Below are 10,525 nucleotides of genomic sequence, written 5' to 3' on the forward strand. Positions count from 1 at the left end.
ATAATCCAAAAGCATATACAAGTAAGATTATTAGACTGAAACATTAAAATAGCTCACTAAATACTGGGTACTACAATGTAGGCATGCCTATTAATTGCAATACAAGAAAAGAAAAAAAAATTTTTTAATTGGACAGTGCTACTTATGCACCCCTTAAGTAACTACTTTCTTTCTAAGATCAACTTTTTAAATTAAAATTAGCCTTTCCTTATTGTAAAATCAATATATGTGCATTGTAAAATCTTTATGTAAAAAACACAAATATTCAAAAATATATCTTATTTAAATACTAAGGCAAAATTATCACCATATTCTCTCTACCTGGGACATCACTACTCCTAAAATTTATTGAATCTCTACACAGCCTCCCAGATATTCTCCATTTATGCACATACCCATAAAGACATTCATATAAATATGTATCTCTTTTTGAAGAGATCATTTCATATGTTGCTTTATATTTACTTTTTTCTTATTTAACTACCTCTGATTTATGGTAACAATACATTTCATATCTAATACCTAGTCTATGTTTAAATTTCCTCAAACATTTAAAAATATTCTACACAGCTACTTTGACCAAACAAGGATCTGCCTTTCATTTTGTTATGTCCCTTAAGTCTCTCTTAATCAAGTTACATTTTTTCCACTGACCTTGATTTGTTAAAACAATAGGACCAGTTTTTGTACCCTTTGTTCCACCTTCTGGATTTGTCTGGGGATGTCATCTTGCTTAATTTGTCAATGCCTTATATTTTCAGTAACTGGAGTTTAAATCTAAAGACTAGATGGAATCAAGCTAAATAGTTTGTAGAATACACCATAGGTGACATGACAGTATAGCTGGAGACCTAATACATGGTTGATTTACTCTTAGTTTAAATGCTAACATTGTTCACTGGATTAGAAAGTTGGTGAGCTGATCCCTCAACTTTTCTGTGCATGTGTGTATGTATATATACACACAGAGAGAATATACATATATATATATGGAATCTATATAAAGGGATACATATAAATATATTGATATATAATATATGGATTTAATATGGATTAATAGGTGGAGTTTATATATCCAGGGTAGCATTGAGTGTCTGCAGCTTTTCCAGGCACATGGGTGCAAGCTGTCAGTGAATCTGCCATTCCAATTGGCAGTATTTTATATATTCATATATTAATCCACAGTAAAGAAGTATATATATATATATTTCATTAATAAAAACAAGTAATCAATGTAGTGTTATTGTGAAACTATGGGAATACCATATTACTCATCAACCATATACGTGATAGTTTTAACAACTGGTAATTCTTAACTGAGCTAATGCTTTCATAAAGATTTGTAGAAAGAGAACTTTCTAATTCTATTGCATCTGCATCTTTCATAGAAATTCTTCTGTAAAATAAGCCTTTTCCCCTTCACTGGAGTCTGTTCAAGTTAGCCTGAAAGGGTAGGATGAATACTCAGTTCTTTCCCTCTATTCACCAATTTACTAATACAAACTAAGAAGCTTGTTTGTTAGTGATACGATAGATAATTTATTTTCCAAATTGGTACACTTTTGAGAACAAAAGTGAGTGCCATTAATCATGAAGTCAGGATGTTCCTCAGAAAGCAAGGCCATATGGTCACTCTCTTAAAGAGTTATGTGTACAATTTTTTACTAGTTTTCCATTTCTGAGTATCATTATAGAATTATAGATTTTCTTTAATTCAATGTTTAATCCACTCTAATCATTATTGTTTTGATACTCAAATTATTAAATTTTTGATCAATAGAGACTTCTTAAGCTAACTCCTATGTGTTCTCGACACAGGCCTATTAATATTTTTTTCAATAATCTTAATGTTGGAGTGTATGTAGAAAATGACAAGTTTATAGCTAGATTCTTACAGTGTGAATATACCTATACAATCAATATTATGTTAAGAAATAGTGTTGCAGTTTTTGTAGTTTGGTGAGCAGGAGGGAATGGCACCCAGTAGCTTTTTTTTCCCCCATTGCTTGGCAAGCGGGAAGGAGGGTTACTGTGTTAGAGAATTCCTCCAGTGCTGCTTCTCCAGCTTGAAATCTCTGGCTGCCATGACCTCTGCCCGGGGCTGTGCTCCAGCCTGCTAGGCTCACTCTGTCCACTCAGCTCAGCAGACTGAACTCAGCTCATGCCCTGGCCCGGATCCCATACCCACCATAGGTTCTGCACTCAGCCTGTGGCTGGACCAGGCATGCCACAAGCAGCTTCCACATTGAGCATTGGTGTCTAGACAAGGGTAATGTGGTGGCATCTGAAAACTTGGAGATGCCAACAACTGTGAAGCCCCAAGGAGTGTTACAGCTCTCGCACAGGGCGTCCTGAGATCTGAGTATCAACAAATGTTACACCTCTTTCTTGTTCCTGCCACACACAGCTTGGCGAGTTCCAGGTTCTTGTCCCATGGTTATAAAACCATCAGATCTCATAACAACTCACTAACTATCACAAGAACAGCATGAGGAAATCTGCCTCCATGATCCAATCACTTCCTATTCTCAACACATGGGGAATACAGATCACTTCCTTGACACATGGAGATTACAATTTGAGATGATATTTGGGTGGGGACGCAGAGTCAAACCATATCATTCCACTCCTGGTCCCTCCCAAATCTCATGTCTTTCACATTCAAAACCAATCATGCCTCCCCAGCAGTCCCCAGAGACTAAACTCATTTCAGCACTAATCTAAAAGTATAAGTCCAAAATTTCATGTGAAACAAGGCAAGTCCCTACCACTTAGAAGCCTGTAAAATCAAAAGCAAGTTAGTTACTTCCAAGATACAATGGAGTTACAGACATCGGATAAATGTTCTCATTCCAAATAGGAGAAATTGACCAAAACAAAGGGGCCACAGACCCTATGCAAGTCCAAGACCCAGTGGGGCAATCATTAAATTTTAAAGCCCCCAAATGATCTCTTTTTACTTCATGTCTCACATTCAGGTCACACTGATGCAAAAACTGGGTTCCCATGGCATTGGGCAGGTCCGCTCCTGTGGCTTTGCAGAGTACTGCCCACCTCCTGGCTGCTTTCATGGGCTAGCATTGAGTGTCTGCAGCTTTTCCAGGCACATGGTGCAAGCTGTCAGTGGATCTACCATTCTGGGGTCTGGAGGATGTTGGCTGTCTTCTCACAGCTCCACTAGGCAGTGCCACAGTGGGGATCTGTGTGTGGGCTCCAACCCTGCATTTCCCTTCCATACTGCCCTAGCAGAGGTTCTCCAGGAAGCCTCTACCCCTGCAGCAGACTTCTGCCTGGACATCCAGGCATTTCCATACATCCTCTGAACTCTAGGTGCAGGTTCCCAAACCTTAATTCTTGAATTCTGTGTACCCACAGGCCCCATACCATGTGGAAGCTGCCAAGGATTGGCAGCTTCTAAAACTATGGCCCGAGCTGTTCCTTGGCCCCTTTTAGTGCCAACTGGAGCTGGAGCTGCTGGGATACAGGGCACCAAATCCCAAGGCTGCACAAAGGAGCAGAGCCAGGGGCCTGGCCCATGAAACCATTTTTTCCTCCTAGGCTTCCAGGTCTGTGATGGGAGGGGCTGCCTCAAAGGTCTCTGACATGCCCTGGAGATATCTTCCCAATTGTCTTGGCTATTAATGTTTGGCTTCTTATTACTCATGCAAATTTCTATAGCCAGCTTAAATTTCTCCTCAGAAAATGGGTTTTTCTTTTCTATCACATCATCAGGCTACAAATTTTCCAAACTTTTACGCTCTACTTCCCTTTTAAACGTAAGATCCAATTTCAGATAATCCCTTTCAAGTTCAAAGTTCCACAGATATCTAGGGCAAAGGCAAAAATGCCACCAGTCTCCTTGCTAAAACATAGAAAGAGTAATCTTCCCAGCTCCCACTAAGTTCCTCATCTCCATTTGAGACCACCTCAGCTTGAACTTCATTGTCCACATCACTATCAGCATTTTGGTCCAAACCATTTAACAAGTCTCTAGGAGGTTCCAAACTTTTCCATATCTTCCTGTCTTCTTCTGAGGCCTCCAAACTGTTCCAACCTCTGCCTGTTACCCAGTTCCAAAGTTGCTTCCATATTTTCTGTGTCTTTATAGCAGTATCCCACTACCTTGATACAAATTAACTATATTAGTTCATTCTCACACTGCTATAAAGAATTGCCCAAGAATACTAATTTATAAAGGAAAGAGGTTTAATTGACTCATGGTTCTGAATTGCTGGAGACGCCTCAGGAGACTTACAATCATGACAGAATGGGAAGTATGCACATTTTACATGGTGGCCAGCAAGAGAGAATGAGTGTTTGAAGGAGGAACTGTCAAACACTTATACAACCATCAGATCTCATGAGAACTTGCTCTCTATCACGAGAGCAGCATGAGGGAAACTGTCCTCATGATCCAATCACCTCCCTCCCTTAACACTTGGGGATTACAGGTCCCTCCCTCAACACATGGGGATTACAATTTGAGATGAGATTTAGGTGATGACACAGAGCCAAACCATATAACAGGTATAGAAATGTTCATATATAGTGGATATTACCAAACAATTTTACAAAGCATTTGTACCAATTTACCCTTGCACAGTAGTATATCAGAGTTCCATGCTACACATATTTGCCCAACACCTAGTATAATCTATCTTTTTTTTTCATTTTAGCCATTCTAGTGTCTATATGTACTGCTATCCACAAATAAAAATTTGTAGCTTTAGCTTTCATCCTTCTGATAAGTAATGAAGTCCTGTACATATTAATATGTTTATCATGTATTTGGATATCATATATACTGAATTTCATGGTCAATTTATTTTCTAATTTTTCTATTGGGTTGTATGTATTTTTCTTATTTATTTGTAGCTAATCTTTATATACGTTTGATATGAGTTGTTTATCAGAGATACATATTGCAAATACCTTTTAGCTTATGTGTCACATTCTTATTAATGATATTTTCTGATAAAGAGAAATTATATTTAATGTAGTCCAGTTTATTATTTTCTTCCTTTATGGCTGTCAGATTTTGTGCTCTGACAAAAATTCTTTACCTACCAAAAGTCATGATAATATTCTTTTGTTTCCTTCTAAATTATGTGTTTTAATATTTACTTGTATTTTATTTTGTGCAAACCTTATTCAAGTATAACATACCTACAGAAAAGTACATGAATCATAAGTGTATAATTTGATGAATTTTCCACACTGAAAACACTATTAGCATCAAGATCAAGAAATAATATTATACCAGAACTCCAGAAGTTATTTATTATACACTCCCTACATGATTCCTCTGCAGCTTGCATAGTGTCAGTTAACTGACTCAAGTTTAAAAATTACTTTAAGAAGATGATCTGAGTTAAAGTTGTTTCCATATAAGGAAACTGAATAGTACAACTATTCAGCTTTCTAATTATGTTTTTCATCATGTAATTTTATTTTATTATTATTAGTTTTTGATACAGAGTCTCACTCTGTTACCAGGTTGGAATGCAGTGGGATGATCTCGGCTCACTGCAACTTCCGCCTCTCAGGTTTAAGCTATTATCCTGCCTCAGCCTCCTGAGTAGCTGGGATTACAAGTATGTGCCTCCATGCCCAGCTGATTTTTGTATTTTTAGTAGAGATGGTGTTTCACCATGTTGGCCAGGATGGCCTCGATCTCTTGACCTCATGATCCACCCTCCTTGCCCTCTCAACATGCTGTGATTACAGGTGTGAGCCACCACGCCCAGCCAGTCTTCTGGTTTATAGTACTGGAAGCTTTAAACTTATTAAATACATTGAATTAAAACCTAACAATCAATATTAGCTTACATACAGATATATTACTAAAAATAATTGACTATACATACACGTCAAAAGGTATACACATACACGATCCTTATTGGGATTAAAATCAAGTAGTCTATTCAGACTATAAAGTCAAGGAGTATTTCTTTGATTTCCTCTAAACATAGGTTTTATTTTATGAATGCTTGAGATGTCATAAAGGCTCAAAATTGAATTTGCTTGAAAGCATGAACAACTGTTTCTTTTTAAGTACAGTAGAAATCTCTGCCACTTACTCACTTTAGAAATTGACTTGCTGCTCAATTTAAATATGAATCTAAATATTTTTGAAGAAATATATTTTAAGAAATAAAATGAATGATTACCATAGCCATCATTTTATTTGCCAATAACAGGGTCATTAAAAAATAACTTACATATGCCTCCTATAAGAAGATGTATTGGCTTTAACATACTTCTTATAAAAGTAGTTTATTTAGTATTTTTTTCAGTGGCTCTTATTGAAAGTTAGATACTATATAAGAATATAAAATATAGAAAGAAAGAAGATGATGATAAAGATATTCTAGAAAATTTTCTAAAATTACAAAACATGTTTAAAACAGTATATAGAGAAGATAATTTTATCTAGATTATTGCTGTATTTGCAAAGCAGTCTTCTATATTGACATCTACTAGTTTAATTATCTGAATCAATTTGCTTTCATTTAAATCTAACTTTAGAAAGAGGTAAATACAGAAATGGGACTCTAATTGCCACAGAGTGTCTTAGCTAATTCTTCATAGAACTAGAAATTTATATACACATGCTGTGACATTAATGAACTTAGATATTTTCTTTCAAAACTTTTAAAATGTAACAGAAAAAATTTAAAGCTAGGAGAGAATTACTATATTAGTGATTTAGAAGTATATAATAATACCGATTTATCCCTAGAACAAGTTTTTGAAGTCATGTTTAACTATTTCTTTCTACAAAGGTGATTACTTTCCATTATTTTTTATAATAACATAATAAAAATATAGAGACTTTAAAAATAATGGCATCACATGCAATAATGCTATGTCTAAGTCTATAAGAATCTATACACAATAAATATTATTCAGCCATTAAAAAAAAAAAAGGAAATTCTGTCATTTATGACAATACGGATGAACCTGGAGGACATTACATTAAGTGAAATAAGCCAGGCACACAAAGACACATACCACATGGTCTCACTCATGTGGAGTCAGAAATCTTGCACTTTGGGAGGCCGAGGCGGGCAGATTACCTGAGGTCAGGAGTTCAGGACCAGCCTGACCAACGCGGAGGAACCCCATCTCTACTAAAAATACAAAAATGACCGGGGCGTGGTGATGCATACCTGTGATTCCAGCTACTTGGGAGGCTGAGGCAGGAGAATCACTTGAACCTGAGAGGCGGAGGTTGTGGTGAGCTGAGATCGCCCCACTGCACTCCAGTCTGGGCAATAAGAGCGAAACTCCATCTAAAAATAAATAAATAAATAAATAAAAATAGAGAGTGGAGTGGTGGTCACCAGAGCCTGGATCCTTGGTTAGTTGGAAGAAGGGTAGGTAGATATTGGTCAAATGATGCATAATTACATTTAGACAGAAAGAATAAATTTAAGAGATCTACTGTATAGTAAGATGACTAGAGTTAATTATTCATTGATATTTGTTTTATATGACCTTTTTAATAGCTACATAGTTCATTGTACCAATATACCAATATTTGTCTAAAATATCCCTTAAACATCATCACTGTTGATAGATTTTGCTACTATGAACAATGTTGCAATGAATATACTTTTAGAAACATTTTTGCCTTCCTATAGCATTATAGCTGTAGAATTAATATCTAACTGTGTCCAAAAGTAGAAATGTTGACAGCATGTTAATATCCATCAAAATTTTAGATACGCATAGCCAAATTGGCCTTCAAAAAAGGCTGCACTATATTATACATCCACTAACACTGTATAAAAGTGTTTGGTTCCCCATACTCTTGCCAAAACAAGATATTAAACATCTTTAATATTGCTAATCTTATGGATAAACAGTAGTATTATATTGTTGTTTTGATATGCATTTATTTAATTAAATTGAGCACAATGGAGCCAATTGAGCAACTTTTTCTATTTTCACTAATTGCTTGGACGTGTGTTTCTGAAAATGGGGAATTATAAAGATACTGTTCTTGTTCCTAGTTCATCCTTTGTTGTGTCTCCAATTTGGTAGCATATATATGAATGAATTTCTCAAAGGGTGACATACTTACTACAAATGGCATTTGAAACGTATTTAGGTGGTACATGGAATATTTTTATTTTATAGCCATTATTTATATTTATGTAGACGGGAAAAAGTCACTTTCTATTTGTAATATAATTCAAAGATTCAATTTAAAAAACATTTCAGTTTGAAACTAATTTGACTTTAAAATACATTAAGTAATATAAGTAGAAATACTTTTCAGTCTGTATGTGAGTAACTGAATTTTGGTACATACTGGGTTAATCCATGTATTATTCTCACCATTAAATATACTCTAAGCAAGAGGAAAGATAGTTTATTAAGTTTCATTGCTTATGCAAAGCATAGCCATAATAGTATCAGAGTTAGCAAGTATAAATAGAATAGTATAGTATCAGAGTTAGCAAGTACAAATTGACATATGTTTACATTCAATGTATAGGCTTTATCCACAACCAAAATATAAGAAAGTAAAAATATTTATTTAAAACATCTTAGAAGTCATATAATTCCACTCATAAGAACTTCATTATAGTTATATAATAAAGACTTTATCAACATAGCCACAATACAATATCACATTCAACAATACTAACAACAATTCCTTAATATAAATTTTCTCCATGTTTATTTTGTTGCAGTAGTCTGTAAGATCTATGTTTCAACTGGATCCAAAATTCAGCAACGAAAATGGTTCACACTTTGGGGTTGATGTCATGCCTGAGTACTGTAATTTTAATTTCTGTAGTTTTTATTTGCCTCAGGGCTTGGGAGATTTTTGGAAGATGTGAAATACTGTAAGATTACTTTTGCAGAAATTAGCCTGCCTTCACAAAACTGGCAAGTTTAATATTTGTTGATGATAATTGGGGAGAAAAACAAAATTGGAGTTGAAAAGAAAAATAGAAGCAAAAATCAAGTAAACGGGATGCTTTTGTAAGGAAGACTTTACATTTAATAATGTACAGATAAAGTAAGACAAAGAAAAGTAACATTGACCCCTTTAACTGTCATCCTAAGTCAGCTACAAAACATAGATGGAAAATAGTTGTTAAAATCATCAAATTTTTCTGCTGTTTTCTAAATTAGGTTATTGTATGCGAAGCTAAGCCCATGTAACTAAGCGAATTGGGAAAAGAGATTGAGAAATCCCTTAGTTTCAAATGGTAGTTTTCCTTTTTCTTAATTAAAATAAATATTGTACTGTGTGTGTGGGGTTTTTCTTTATAAAGCTATTGAATGGCAAGTATTGATTAGAGGAGGGTGTCAGAGGGGATCTCTACAGCAGAAAGAGAAATCTTCAAATTTTGTAAATAGGAACCATATAAGTTAATTTAGTTAATATAGCAGAAACTGAAGCAGTCAATAAACCTTGCTAAAAGCAGAAAAAATAAAGATGGAAGAAATTTTGCATTATTGGGGATACTTAACATTCTAGCAATGCCTTGCCACTCTTAAGAGACTGGCATTACATCTCTTACTCCACCTCTCTTCATATAGCATCAATATAGTTTTTGACCATGTCACAGGTGGCAAAGCAGTCCACAGAATATTAGATAAGCATGAAATTGTACACTGATTATTTCTAATAAATATTTAGGCTTTTAAAAAAAATTTTGCACCTCTCAATACTCTTCAAAATAAGATAATAGCTCTAGTCCTTCTAAATGTAGAAGACAATTAGTAGTACCCAAGATTCTTCTAACATTATAAGTTTACCTAGGTGTAGGTATATAAAAGAGAGAATAATCTAAATTGATATGACTTCATTTTGTATGGCCAGCTTTTCTGTAGTATGGGAAAAAATTGGCTATTTATTAAATATAAAGAGACCCATTATTACATTAATTATTAGAAAAAGGGAACTCGTATGACTTTTGCTTATCATGTCTCAAAACGGATTTTCCAAAGAGGAAATCCTCCCCAACAAACATAATAGTAAAGTTAAGCAACCTGCGTTCATCAACAGTGTCAGTAATTCTGAGCAATGCCACTTTTATCTTAATAACATAAAAATCTAGCATTTTGATTGATACAGATTATTTTCTTCATGAGTTAGATCACAGGCATAAATTGGCATAATTTCAGAGAAAAAATAACTATTTTCCAAATGCACAAATACAAATTTCATTTCGTTTATTATCAACCTATTCCATTTTGTAAAGGGGCATTACATTTATTTCATTTTCACAGAACTGTAGCTAGTTCTGTTAATAACAAAAATGGTACTTTATATCATCATCTAATACTAATCAATCATTCAAAAATGCCTGCATAGGATTATTTTGTACAAAATCACAAAGCAAAATGAATTTGAAAGTAAAAGATGCCCTTGGAATGTATAGTATATTTATTTACTTTCTTCTTTTTTTTTAATCACTCTCAACAGAGTGATTTTATAGCCAACACATTTTCATTATTTCATTTTCTCTTACGCAATTCTGAAGAATTTCACATTTTG

This window comes from Piliocolobus tephrosceles, chromosome 2 (assembly GCF_002776525.5).
Source record: "Piliocolobus tephrosceles isolate RC106 chromosome 2, ASM277652v3, whole genome shotgun sequence".
Taxonomy (NCBI): domain Eukaryota; kingdom Metazoa; phylum Chordata; class Mammalia; order Primates; family Cercopithecidae; genus Piliocolobus; species Piliocolobus tephrosceles.